Here is a 13,738-nt window from a genome sequence, read left to right on the forward strand (position 1 = left end):
AACAAATAATAACCAAATATTAACCAAAGAGCAGCTAAGAAAAGCCAATAAAAAGATGTTTGAAATAACTGAAGAAAGAATAAATGAGCTAATGTTTGTTATTAAGAAATGAAAACTTTGTAATATTTAATAAGTATCTTCAGAGTTATAAGGTAAGATATTATATTTCAGAAATGGTATTATTTTTCATATTTTTTGAAAAAATAAGTTAAAACTTTTCACAGGAATGGTATAAAAATTATAAAAGCAAAATATAAAATATAAGCATAGGTATTAAAAAGAGAATACAGAGAAAGATTTATTCAGCACATACCACATAAGAATGATATATTTTTAGAGTAGACTATGGTATGAGAACAAAAGTATCTTAGTTTGTTAAATGAAGCAGGTTACTTATTGCTCAAAAATCCCAAAGCATGTAGTATTCTGATTTGGCAGTAGGTGGAGATTCTTCCATTTATTCATTCTGAGGTCCAGAATGGCAGTGACTCTTCCATATGTAAGATCTCCCTAAAAGTAGCCAGCAGTCAATGGGATGAAAGGGCAACAACAAAGAACGTATGCAGGTGATATAGATGGCTGATATCCTTTCAATTATAAAATGGGTGCACATCTTTGCCTCTCATATTGCACTGAAAACTTATACCCACAGCCACAGTTGACTGGAAGGAAGACTAGGAAATGAATCCAACCATCTAAAGTCTCTATTACAGAATAGAAAAAAAATAGCTAAGAATCAGGAAACTGATCATGTCCATCATTTAAAGAAATAAAAAATAAAAAAAAACTTCATACTGAAAATGTCTATTAAGTATAAAAATTTGAATAAAAATTAGAAGACATTTATTTGAAATTTTAATATGTATTAAGATACTTCATATTAAAATAAACCATTTTCTAAAATTCTATACCAATACAAAATAGGATTGTAATGGTATAGAATTCTCATAGGACAAGAACTTAGAAACGTTTTTATTTAAATACATTTTATAAGTTAATTACTAACAAATGCAGTCCAGAAAAAAATTTAATCATAATTAAAGAATAAAAGAAACTGGCCTAAAATTTTAAAAAAGAAAAAAATGATATGATATTAAAATATGTACAATTTTACATTTATGTAGGATTTGATGAAGATGAAGAAATAACCAACTCAGAGAAAAAGCTTTTCATGGGGAAATTTAATATAAAGGGTGTATATATATATATATATATATTACTAAATATGAAATTGTTAGTATAAATTGAGATATAAATTCTTTTAGATGGTAACAAAAAAGAAATATAAATTATGTTTTCAGAGGAGAAAGGATGGTCAAGAAAATAAGAGATCTATAGTACATATACATTAAATGAGAACCAGTTAAAAGCAAAATCTTGGGACTCACTATAAGGGTCTCTGATGTAGAGGACAGACTGATGGAACCAAAATACAAGGCTCATCTAAGTTTGATATGCTCCAGAAACACCTATTATAAGAAATGAAACCACGGAATTCTAGTGTTGTAAAGTGGTAAGCTGAAAAAATTCTAAAGTACAGATAACTTTTTCTTTTATTGAAAGTACACTAAGATTTTTAAAAAGAAAGTCATGAACATAATTTAGCACTATGTCAACCATGTGATTAACAGTAATAAATAGCTACACATTTTAAAGGAACAAATTCTTTTATTTTGTTTTTATTCTAATTCAGAAGTAGTTGACATTTCACATTGTATTAGTTTTAGGTGTAAAACATAATGATTTGACATATTTATGTATTGTAAAATGATTGCCATGATAAATTTAGTTAACCTCTGTCGGGAGCCATTTTGAGGAAAACAAGACTGTTTGTGAAGCAGGATGTTTTTGCGAAGTTGGCCAGCTGTGCAGTCTGCTGACTCAGGAGGAAGTATACCTGGTGTGGGGGAGGGAAACTGAATATTCTTTAAATAGCTACAGAGTTTCTGGTGATTGGTTGTTTACACACTCAGTAGGGTATAAATATGTGTTGCAAAATAAACTGGGGGCTGCTGCAGTATTGACTGTGAGCTCTCCTGAATCTATCTCTTGTCTTTGTCTTTTCTTTAATCCTCACTCCCCATCTCGGGTGCTGTTCAACCTAGGCTGGCTGGCTCTGGCAAATATCCATCACCATACATAGCTACAGTTTTTTCTTATGATAAGAATATCTAAGATCTACTTTCTTAGCAAGTTTATAATATATCATACAGTATTATTAACTAAAGTCAGCATGTTATAAATTATATCACCAGGACTTATTTATCTTAAAACTAGATGTTTGTACTTTTTGATCACTTTCAACCATTTTAGTGACGCTAATCCCCTGCCTCTGGCAATCACCAATGTGTTCTCTGTTTCAAGCAGTCTGATTTTTTAAATTTCACACATAAGTGATATCATACGGTATATATCTTTCTCTTTCTGACTTGATTTCAATTAACCTAATGTCATCAAGGTCCACCCATGTGGAACAAATGTCAGGATTTCCTTCTCTTTTTATGGCTGAATAATATTCTATTGTATATGTATCATCTTTCTTTACTAATTTATTCATCAATGGAGACTGAGGTTGCTTTAAAAAAATGGCTATTATAAATAATGCTGCAATAAACATGGGGATACAGATATCTTTTTGAGTTAGTGTTTTCATTTTCTTCAGATAAATAACCAGAAGTGGAATTGCTAGATCATGAGGTAGTTCTATTCTTAATATTTTTTTGAGAAACCTCATACTGTTTTTCACAGTGGTCGTTCCAGTTTACATTCTCACCAACAATTCTCTAGTGTTTCCTTTTCTCCATATCCTTGCAAACACTTGCTTTGTCTTGTCTTTTTGGTAATAACCATTCTAATGGATATGAGGTTATATCTCATTATGATTTTTATTTGCATTTTGCTGCTGATTAGTGATGTTGAATACCTTTTCATGTACCTATTGGCTACTTGTGTGTCTTCTCTGGAAAAAATGTCTATTCAGATTCTCTGCACATTTTTCAATCAAAATTATTTTTCTATTGAGTCGTATGAATTCTTTCTATATTTTAGATGTTAACCCCTTATCAAATATGTGATTGGCAAATATTTTCTCCCATTTCATAGGATTCTTTTAAATTTATTTGATGATTTTTTTTAATATACAAAAGCTTTTTAGTTTGATATATTCCCAGTTTATTTTTACCCTGGTGGCTTCGATTTTTAGTGTCAAATTCAAAAAAAAAAAAATCATAGTGGGTCAATGAATTTATCCACTATGTTTTCTTCTAGGAGTTTTATGGTTTCATGTCTTATGTTCGATTTTAATCCACTTTGAATTGATTTTAGAGAATGGTCTAAGATAGTGGTCCAGGTTTATCACTTTTCATGTAGCTATCCAATGTTCCCAACACCATTTAGAAGAAACTATCCTTTCCCCGTTGAATATATTTTACTCCTTTGTTGTAAATTAAGTGGCCATGCATGGGCCTAGTTCTGGGCTCTTTATTCTGTTCAATTGACCTATGTGTCTGTCTTTATATCAATCATACTGTTTTGATTACTTTAGTTTCATAGTATAGTTTAAAATGAGGGAGTGCAATCCCTCCAGCTTTGTTTTCTTCTCAAGATTGCTTTGGTAGTTTGAGTACTTTTGCTGTTCTATACAAATTTTAGGATAATTTGTTCTATTTCCATTTAAAATGTCATTGAATTATAACAAGGATTGCAATGAATCTGTATATTGCTTTGGGTAGCATTGATATTTTATCAATATGAATTCTTCTAATGAACACAAAATATCTCGCTATTATTTGTGTCATTTTAAAATTTCATTTTCAAGGTTTGGACCTTTCACTTCCTTGGTTCAATTTATTTCTATGCATTTTATTCTTTCCAATTATAAATTGGATTGTTTTCTTAATTTTTTGCATTAATAGTTATTTAGTGTGTAGAAATGCAACAATTTTTCTATACTGATTTTATTATGCACATTATTGAATTCATTTATTATTTCTAACAGTTGTGTGTGATGTGTGTAATCTTTAGTGTTTCATACACACACACACACACACACACACACACACACATATATTATCATGTCATCTCCAAATAGAAACAGTTTTAATTCTTCCTTTCTAATTTTGATGCTTTTTATTCTTTTTTTTTTTTTTTTTGACTAATTGCTCTGGCTAGGATTTCCAGTACTGTGTTAGATAAAAGTTACAAGAGTATACATCCTTATTTTGTTCTTGATCTTAGAAGAAATTCTTTCAGATTTTACATTTGAACATGGTGTTAGCTATAAGATTGTTATATATGGCATTCGGTATGTTGAGGAGCATTATCTTTAAACCCATTTTTTTATCATAAACAATTTTGAATTTTGTTAATACCGTATATCTTACTTGTTGATTTGAATATATTGAACTGTTTCACATCAGAGGGATAAATCCTACTGGATCATGGTACATGACCTTTCCATGTGTTGCTGAATTTGATTTGCTAATATTTTGTTGAGAATTTTGGCTTTTATATTCATCAGGAATATTAGCATGCAATTTTCTTTTTTGTAGTGTCCTTATCTGTCTTGGATATTTTGGTAATTCTGGCCTTGTGAAATGAGTTCAGAAGTGTCCCCTTTCTATTTTTTGTGAGAGTTTGAGAAAAATTGGTATTAATTATTCTTTCAATGATGGATAGAATTCATCAGTGAAACTGTGTGACTCTGAACTTTTTTTGTTGAAATGTTTTAAATACTGAGTCAATTCCATTCTACTTGGTCTGTCTAGATTTTCTATTTTGTTGGAATTTAGTCTTTATAGGTTCTATGTTTCTTGGAATTTAACGGTTTTACCTAGGTTATACAATTTGTTGATGTGTAATGAGATATCACTCACACCTGTTAGAATGGCTATTATCAAAAGGACAAGAGATAACAACTGCTAGTGAGAATGTGAAAAAAAGGGCAACTTTTACATTGTTGGTGGGACAGTAAATGGGTATAGCCACTATAGAAAAAATATACAGTTCCTCAAGAAATTAAAAATAGAACTAGCATATGATCCAGCAATCTCGCTTCTCAGTATATATGAAAAGGAAAAAAACTCACTATTTTACATACATATCTATACTCCCGTGTTTTTGCAGTATTATTCATAATAGACAAGACATAGAAATAACTTGTGTTTGTCAACATATGAATGGGTAATTAAAATGTATCTATATATAATACATTTACATATGTACATATATACATACATATACATATATACATACATACATACATACGTACATATGAACTAGGCTGAGTTGCAAACAGAGTCACATAACTAATTAAAAAGGTTCGTTAGCTTTCACATTGTCCAGATAGTAGATGTTTAAAATCTTTAATTTAGTTACCTCTTTAAAATCAAGACATCAGTTATTAAGGTGGAAAATTTTTAAGTCCCATTTCTCTTTATGTTTGCCCTAGTACTATACATTTTTTTGAAGCAATTATTTAAGAGGAAAAAGAGATTATTCTGCTAAAAAAAGATGACTAGGGAGGATGTTAAAATAAATGCCAGAGGGAGCATTCTACAGCTGATGGCGCATTTAATCCAGTGATAGAGACTGCAAATCTTAACCTTTATTTGCATGTTCTTTGGCATTCTGACTCTGTGCCTCAACCTTCTCTTCTATAAAATTAAAATAATAAGACATGTCCAGTCTTCCTGGTGACAGTAAAGCTTTGATAAGATGTTATGTGATGAGAAGTTTTTTTTTTAAGTAGAATGTACATTACAACTGCAAATAACATGAAAAATCAGTCTTATCTAGTGTTTTTCGGTACAAAATTTAAGTCACACCTTTGTTTCTCCAACTGAAAATTTAAGTCTCATTGTAGATAAAAAATTTAAAATGACTTATTATCCTATTATTACCTTTTCATGTAGAAATTATCATTCTCTTTTCATAAAAAAGAAAAAGAACAAGTGTGCTATGACTTAAAGAGAAGCACCCAACATTTATCGGCATCCAGAATTTATTTTTCTTTTCATTTGAGATATAATGGCAAATAGCAACCTTACAGTGCTCTCAATACCAAATGCTTGGTAAAAAAAAATTCATCACCTTCAGTCATGTTTTTCACAAATCTTTTAAAAATAATATATATATATTCATATCTCTCTAGCTCTATCATCTCTATTTACCTATATCATCTATCTATAGTTATCTATCATCTACCTATCATCTACATATATCAAGAAGATATATTCTGGGAGCAAAAGAGAATCTTTTCCTGACCTTCACAGCTTTGAATAGAAATTAAGTGTTATAAAGTTACATAAAAACCTTTCTCCCAAATTCGAGAAAAGCTCAAAAAATTAATCCTTTTCCCATTGGCTGATGTTTGCATCTGGCTGATGTTGGTGATTAGAAAGATGAAATTACACTTGGGAATGGGTAGCTTTGCTATTTCTGTCACTGGGTAGCCACTGGATTCCACTCAGGAAGGTAAACTTTTTATGCCTAGGGAGACACTCAAGAAATAACCAGTATTTAGGAATTTCTAAATAAGCATAAGCGGTGTTTTAAGAAGTGTCCTAGATGAGTAGATTAAATCACTTTTCTTTTTTTTTCCTTTCTTTCTTTCTTTCTTCTTTCTTTTTTATTCTTATTATGGTGACATTGGTTAATGAAATCCAGTAAGTTTCAGGTGTACAACTCAACATTAAGGCGCGCGCGCACACACACACACACACACTCACACACATTGTATTCTGTGTTCACTCCCCATAGTTAGATTTATTTCTGTCACCAAATATTTGACCTCTTTTACCCCATCTACCTTTGTTTAATTAAAAAAAGAGAAGAAAAGAAAGGAAAAGAAAAAAAAAGAAAAATATCACATTGATACTTTTGCAAAATCAGTTATTAAAGCATTGCTTTCTTTTTTCCAAATTTTATTGTTCTGTGTCTCATGTGGCATTTCTTCCACTATCTACTGATCTAAGGTAACCAATAGCTTCTAATTATCTACTCGAGATTACATAAATCTCTATTTTAGTTCATTTTTCTTTGATATTTTATAATGCCAGCTGCTTTCTCTTTGGATTTTCATATTAGAATGTATATATTCCTCAGATTTTCCTCTCAGGTTCTGACTATTGCTTTTTAATCTTCTTGAGTTTTTTTAAATTCCTTGAAAATGCACCCATTTTAGGACCTATCCTGGGTTTCCCTTGTTGCAGGAGATGCAAGCTCTCCCATTACTTCGGTTATCCCTTATAACACCATTGATGTTTAGCCTATTTTTCCAGTTCAGTACTCTCTCTGAAGATTCACTACTATATGTCATATCGTCTGCTGGTAGAGCAAGCTTCACAGGCATTCAATTTGTGTAGTCACACTGAGCCTTATATACTGGGACCCACAAATCTATGCTTGGTTTAATACTCTGCACTCACTGTCTCAAAACTTTTAGTATTTCTTAAACAAAAGTCATATGTTTTCATTTTTCTACTGGGTCTCATAAATTATGTAGCCAGTCCTACTACTAGCCATTTCCTCAGGTATATTTCACAGACACCTCTACGTGTCCCTAAATATTATCATTTTGGTCCTATTTTCTCTTCTACTTTTGAATATTCAAGTAATATCAACAACATATATCCAGCTAAAATCTATGTTATAAATTGCTTCTTCTCTCACTAAGCAAACAATTGGCCAAACTTTAGTATAAATTTTATTGTCTTAGAATTCTTTAAATTCAATTTCTTCTTTCTGTTTTTATGACTAATTTAGGTCCTTGTCTTTTATTTCTTAGAAGTTTGTGTCCTTTATTTCCCAGAAGATTGCAAAAGTTTTGGACCTAAAAGCCATGTTACTGGTAACCTTAAAACTATACAATGGATCCATATTCACGTTGTCAAAATTTATTAATGGGGTCACTTAGATTTCTTATGATCATTTCCTGCATACTTCTCCCTGTTCCATTTTTGCTGCTCTTAACAATGCAATAGAATTCCAGGTACATTTAATTATTTACTACCCCCAGAAGCATATTTTTACATATCCTTGTGATTATCTCAAAGATGGCTCATGTATACAATGGAATATTACTCAGCCATTGAAAAAATGAAATCCTACCATTTGCAATGACATGGATGGATCTATAGGTTGTTATGCTGAGTGAAATAAGCCAGAGAAAGATAAATACCGTATGATTTCACTTAAATGTGGAATCTAAGAAACAAAAAGAACAAACCAATCAAAAACAGACTCATAAATATAGGGAAAACCTGGTGATGGCCAGAGGGGAGGAAGGATGGGGAGCTGGGAGAATGGGTAAAGTGCAAATCAGTAGTTTATAGATGGTCATGGAAATGGGGGGCACTGCATAGGAAACACAGTTAACATTAATGTAATGACTAGGTAGAGAGCAAGTGGAGAGAAAGAGCAATTAGAGGATCATTTTATAAACTATATAAATGTCTAACCAATGTACTGTATACTTGAAACTAAAAAAAAAGAAAAAAGAGAAAAAAGAAAAGATGGTCTGTCTTCCTGAAAAGTCTTTAGTCAGCTTATTCCCCAAGGAGATACCAATGAATTAAGAATTAATTTAAACACCATCTCTTTTCCATACATATATATTTACCACTTCTCAGGGCTCACCTAATACATCTTATATATTCCAGTTATAGAATTTATCACTTCAGTTGTTGAAAGGATGTCTATTATTTTTATTATATTGTTTGCTTTACCACAGAGCTCAGCATAATGTGGGCAGTAAATGTTTCTTAAATATCATTGTATTGATGTTAATTATAAAATAAATATAAAATATTTATAAATATAAAATAAATTTATAATTTTATATTATAAATTTTATGTTATAATATAATTTTATATTATAAATTAATTGGTATACTTATTCTAGAACTAAACAAATAACTGATAATTTAAATAAAATTTTATTTTATAGTCTAAGGCCATGCTACCCTGATAAGCCCAATTCCATCTGATCTTGGAAGCTAAGCAGGGTTGGGCCTGGTTAGTACTTGGTTGGGAGACCATGTAGAAAGCCCAGGTGCTGTAGGCATAAAAAATTTAAAAATAAAGAATTGTAAGCTAACAAGGTCTTTGCAATCTGTGAGGTCAACCAAGTGTTGCATCACCTAAAAAATAAAAAATAAATAAATAAAAATTTACTTTATACATAAAATAATTCATACTAATTATAATTCAATAAATATAATGTTTTATATTGTTTTTATTAAAAAACAATATATTATATATAATATATATTATATATTACTTTAGAAATATAAAAATTTTTTTGTATACAAAAGTGCAATGTATATCAAGTAAAAAAAAAAAACAAATAACAGAACCCCATGTCTTTCATATGGCATATTTTAAATTTTTTAAAATTTTTTCTTCCTTTTATATATTAAGTAATTGTAATGCTCACATAAAATCTGTGAAGAAGACAGGGGTCAAATCAATGCCACTTGATTACAATTAGTAGAAGAATAAACAGGAGAGTTAAATGGCTTCTTTCTTATGTTACTATATTATTTTTCCCTTAGAAACAGACTTGATTTTTTTAGAGTACTTTTAGGTTCAGAGGAAAAAAAAAATCACGACATATAACTTCTCCCTCACTCGCACACAGTCTCCCAAACTGCACCAATTTGGTATATTTCTTATAATTAATCCTATATTGACATACAATTATCATTCAAAGTCCATAGTTTACATTAGGTTTAGTCTTGCTGTTGTATATTCTATGGCTTTTGACAAATGTATAATGACATATATCCACTATTGTGGTATTATCTAAAATAGTTATGCTGCCTTAAAAATCTTTCATGTTCTGTAATGTATTTTTCATAGTATTGCACATTATTTGGAAGAGAAGAGTTTTGACATAAAAATAGACACATCTTACACAGCAGCTATTATGTGCTCAGAAGTTCATCAAGCCATTGAAACACATTTATTTTAGTTCTCATAACCTCTTTGCAACATGTGCATACTAGTTATAGTTCTTTGTTCAAACAGATAGAAAGTGATTCTGGATTGATTAAGCAAAACAATCAATTGACTGAAAGATTACTAGTTTGTGGACTTGAACAATCAGGTCTTGGGGATAAGAGAAAACAGAACAGCTCCAGGAATTTCAACAATAGGAACTCATTCTGTCATTTCACTGCAGTGTTGCTCAGCAACAATGACTTAATATTTGCACTCTTCCATACGACATTTCAAGTTTCTGAGATTAAAAAAAAAAAAGAAGAAGCTAAAGGAGATGAAGAAAACATCTGGTTATATTATGAGTCTTGAACTATTCAGTTCTACAAACAGAGATCAATAAGGATGGTTAACTACGAAGTCATGGCAACTAGAGGCCTGCCCATGTACTCTGGTACAGATGAACTCTTCAGCCAGCCAGGCGCATTTTATCTTGGCTACCCAGATGCGTGTGTCTTCTACCTATTGCACTGACCACACATCCATACTTCTCCCCACCTATCAAGCCATTTCATACAACTAAGAAAAAATTGTCATCACTACACAAGCTCTCACTACTCTTTCCCATGGGAGAGAATACAGTCATATCTTTACCTAGAACTGATGATATAAGGTCAGCTTTTCCCAAATCCAAGGGCTGTGCATAATATCTGGCTTCTAAAGTTACAGTGCTAACCAATTTCAATATTCAACTTATTTTAAAAAGCTGAAATATAAAATATATATAAAAGTACACATCGAATAAGTACTCAGCTTGATGAATTTTCACCAACTAAACATAACTATTTAACTAGTACCTAAAACTCAATAGAACATCATCAGCTTCCGTAAAGACTCTCATCGTATTCTCATGTAGCTATTTTCTCCAAGAGTAATCATTGTTCTGACTTATAGCAATAGAGTGTAATTTAATCAGCTTTTATAGTTTACAAAAATGTAGACATATAATACATACCTGTATTAGTTTGTTAGGACTGTTGTAACAAACTACCATCCACCGGGTGGGTGGTTTCACAAAAAGTAATTTACTTTCTCACTATTCTGGAGGCTAGAAGTCCAAGATTAAGGTGCTGGCACAGTTTCTTCTGAAGCTTCTCTCCTTGGCTTGTAGATAGCCATCTTCTTTCTGTGTCTTCGCATGGTCTTCCCTCAAAATGCATCTGTGTTGTAATTTCCTCTTGTAAAAAACACCAGTCATATTTGATTAGGGTCCACACTAATGAACTTGTTTTAACTTAATTACCTCTTTAAAGACCCTACCTTCAAATACAGTTACCTTCTGGGAAACTGGAGATTAGGACTTCAATATACAAATTTGAGGGGGCATGGAATTCAGCCCAAAACAATATCTCGTTTTTGTCATGGCTTCTTTTGCTGCTCATTATTATATTTGTGTGATACACTCAAATTTTTCCATGCAATAGTAGTGACATAGTCTCAAAATTATATGTATTTTGTAGTGGAAATATACCACAATTCATTTATGCTACTATTGATAGTAATTTGTATAGTTGCTAGTATAGGGCTGTTATTGCGTGCCTTTTAAATACTAGGTTTCCTGAAGAATGCGAAACAAGGATAATATTGTGATTTTATTTTAAATTTTTCTGATAAAAATAAAATTGAACAATTTTTTTATATATTAACAGTTCGTGGAATAGGCTCTATTTTTGTGTGTGTATGCGTGTGTGTGTGTGTGTGTGTGTGTGCGTGTGTGTGTATGAATGAATTCTTTATCAGTTACATTTTTATTAAAAATTTTTTTGAGATAACTTTAGATTCACATTCAATTGTAAGAAATAATACAGAGGTTTCATGTATTCTTTACTTGGGTTCCCCCAATGGCACCATCTTGCAAAACTGGTGAATATCACATGCAGGATACTGACACAGATAAAATGGAGATAGAAAAAAATTTCCATTTCTACAGCTATGCCTCATGCTGCCTTTTATAGCTACACTCACTTCCATGCAGGTTCCCCTTTCTCCTTAAACTCTGTCAACTGTTGAATTTGTTCTCTATTTCTATAATTTAATTTCATAAACATTACATAAAAACATACTATATATATGTGTGTGTATATATAGCATTTTTTCAATCACCATTTTTTTAATCAGCATAATAATTCTCTGGAGATTCATCAAAGATTTTTCATGTATCAATAGTTTATTCCCACTGAGAAATAAATGTTTATTGTTAAGCTAAAAAAAAAAGTTTGTTCCTTTTTTCTGAGTATTATTCTTTGGCATATGTGTATAACAGTTTATTTAACCATAGAAAGACACCTGGGTGGTTTCCAGGTTTTAGCTGCTATAAAAGTTTTTCTTTTTTTCTTTTTTCTAATAATATAGGTTCCCATTTGTCTGGGATAAATGCAAATGTGTACAATTGCCAGGTTATATGTTAGTTGCATGTTTATGTTTTTAGTAACTGCTAAACCATTATCTGGAGTTGCCAGACCACTTTATATTTCCATGAGTAATGTATAAATGATCCAGTTTAGCTGCATCCTCATTAGCTCTGATTTTGTCATTATTATTATTTTTTTTATTTTAGCCATTTGGATAGATGGGTAATGTTATCCTGTGGTAGTTGTCATTTACATTTCATTAATGGCTAATGATGTTAATTAAACACCTTCTCATGTGTTTATTTGCCATCTGCTATCTTTTTATTTCCTTTGGTGAATTGTTGCTTTTTTTGTATTTTCTAATTAGATTGTTTCTTTTATATTGTTGAGTGTTGAGGTTTCATATATTCTAAATAGTAATTATTTGTTGGATATGTGGCTGATCAATATTCTTTCCCAGTCTGTAGCTCATCTTTTCATCTTCTTAATAGGATCTTTACAGGGCATTTAAAAAAAATTGCTGAAGTGTATATTATTAGTATTTCCGTTAATAAATTGTACTTTTAAAATTGATTTTCTTCTACTTTTTTCTAAATGTATTAAGATTTACATTATACATTTAAGTCCGTATCCCAATTTGAATTAATTTGAGATGAGAGATGAGACTTAGGTCAAGGTTTTTTTATTTTTAATTGTTCTTCATTTGTTGATCAATGTCTAATTGTTCTAGCCACCTTGTTGTAAAGGATAGTCTTCCTCAATTAAATTGCTTTTGCTACGTTGTCAAAAATCAATTGACATATTTGTGTGGGTCTATTTTCAGGTTCTCTAAACTCTTCTATTGATCTATGCACGATGTCTTTATTACTGCAACTAGGTAATGAGTCTTGAAATATGCAGACTGATTTATCCCATTTTGTTGATTTTTAAAATGGTTTTATCTATTTTAGTTACTTTGAAATAATGAATTTTAGAATAATCTTGCCTATCTATAAAATTCTTGTTGATACTTTGATAGAAATTGAGTTAAACTCTTATGCCACTTTAGGGTGAATTCTTTACTATTTAGTTACTCATAAACACTGTCTGACTCTCCATTTATTAATTTATTATTTTATTTCTTCCATCAGTGTTTTGTAGTTTTCAGTGTACAAGCTCTGTTCATGTTTTCTAGATTTACACCTATTTTTTTAAAGTATTTGGTTTACACACATCCATTGCTAATATATATATATATACACACACACACACACACACACACTATTTTATATATATGTGTGTATATATATATATTTATATATATATATAAACTATTTTTGTATATTATCTTATATTCTGAAACCTGGAAAACTTATGCATTAGTTCCTGAAGGATTTTTGTAAATCCAT

General features: G+C 30.6%; 1 pseudogene; it reads left to right on the forward strand.

Moving 5' to 3' along the window:
- The first annotated feature begins 8,946 nt into the window (after window positions 1-8,946).
- Window positions 8,947-9,064, forward strand: LOC118614833 (annotated as a pseudogene).
- The last annotated feature ends 4,674 nt before the right edge of the window (window positions 9,065-13,738 follow it).

Source organism: Rousettus aegyptiacus, unplaced genomic scaffold (assembly GCF_014176215.1).
Source record: "Rousettus aegyptiacus isolate mRouAeg1 unplaced genomic scaffold, mRouAeg1.p scaffold_m13_p_2, whole genome shotgun sequence".
Classification (NCBI taxonomy): domain Eukaryota; kingdom Metazoa; phylum Chordata; class Mammalia; order Chiroptera; family Pteropodidae; genus Rousettus; species Rousettus aegyptiacus.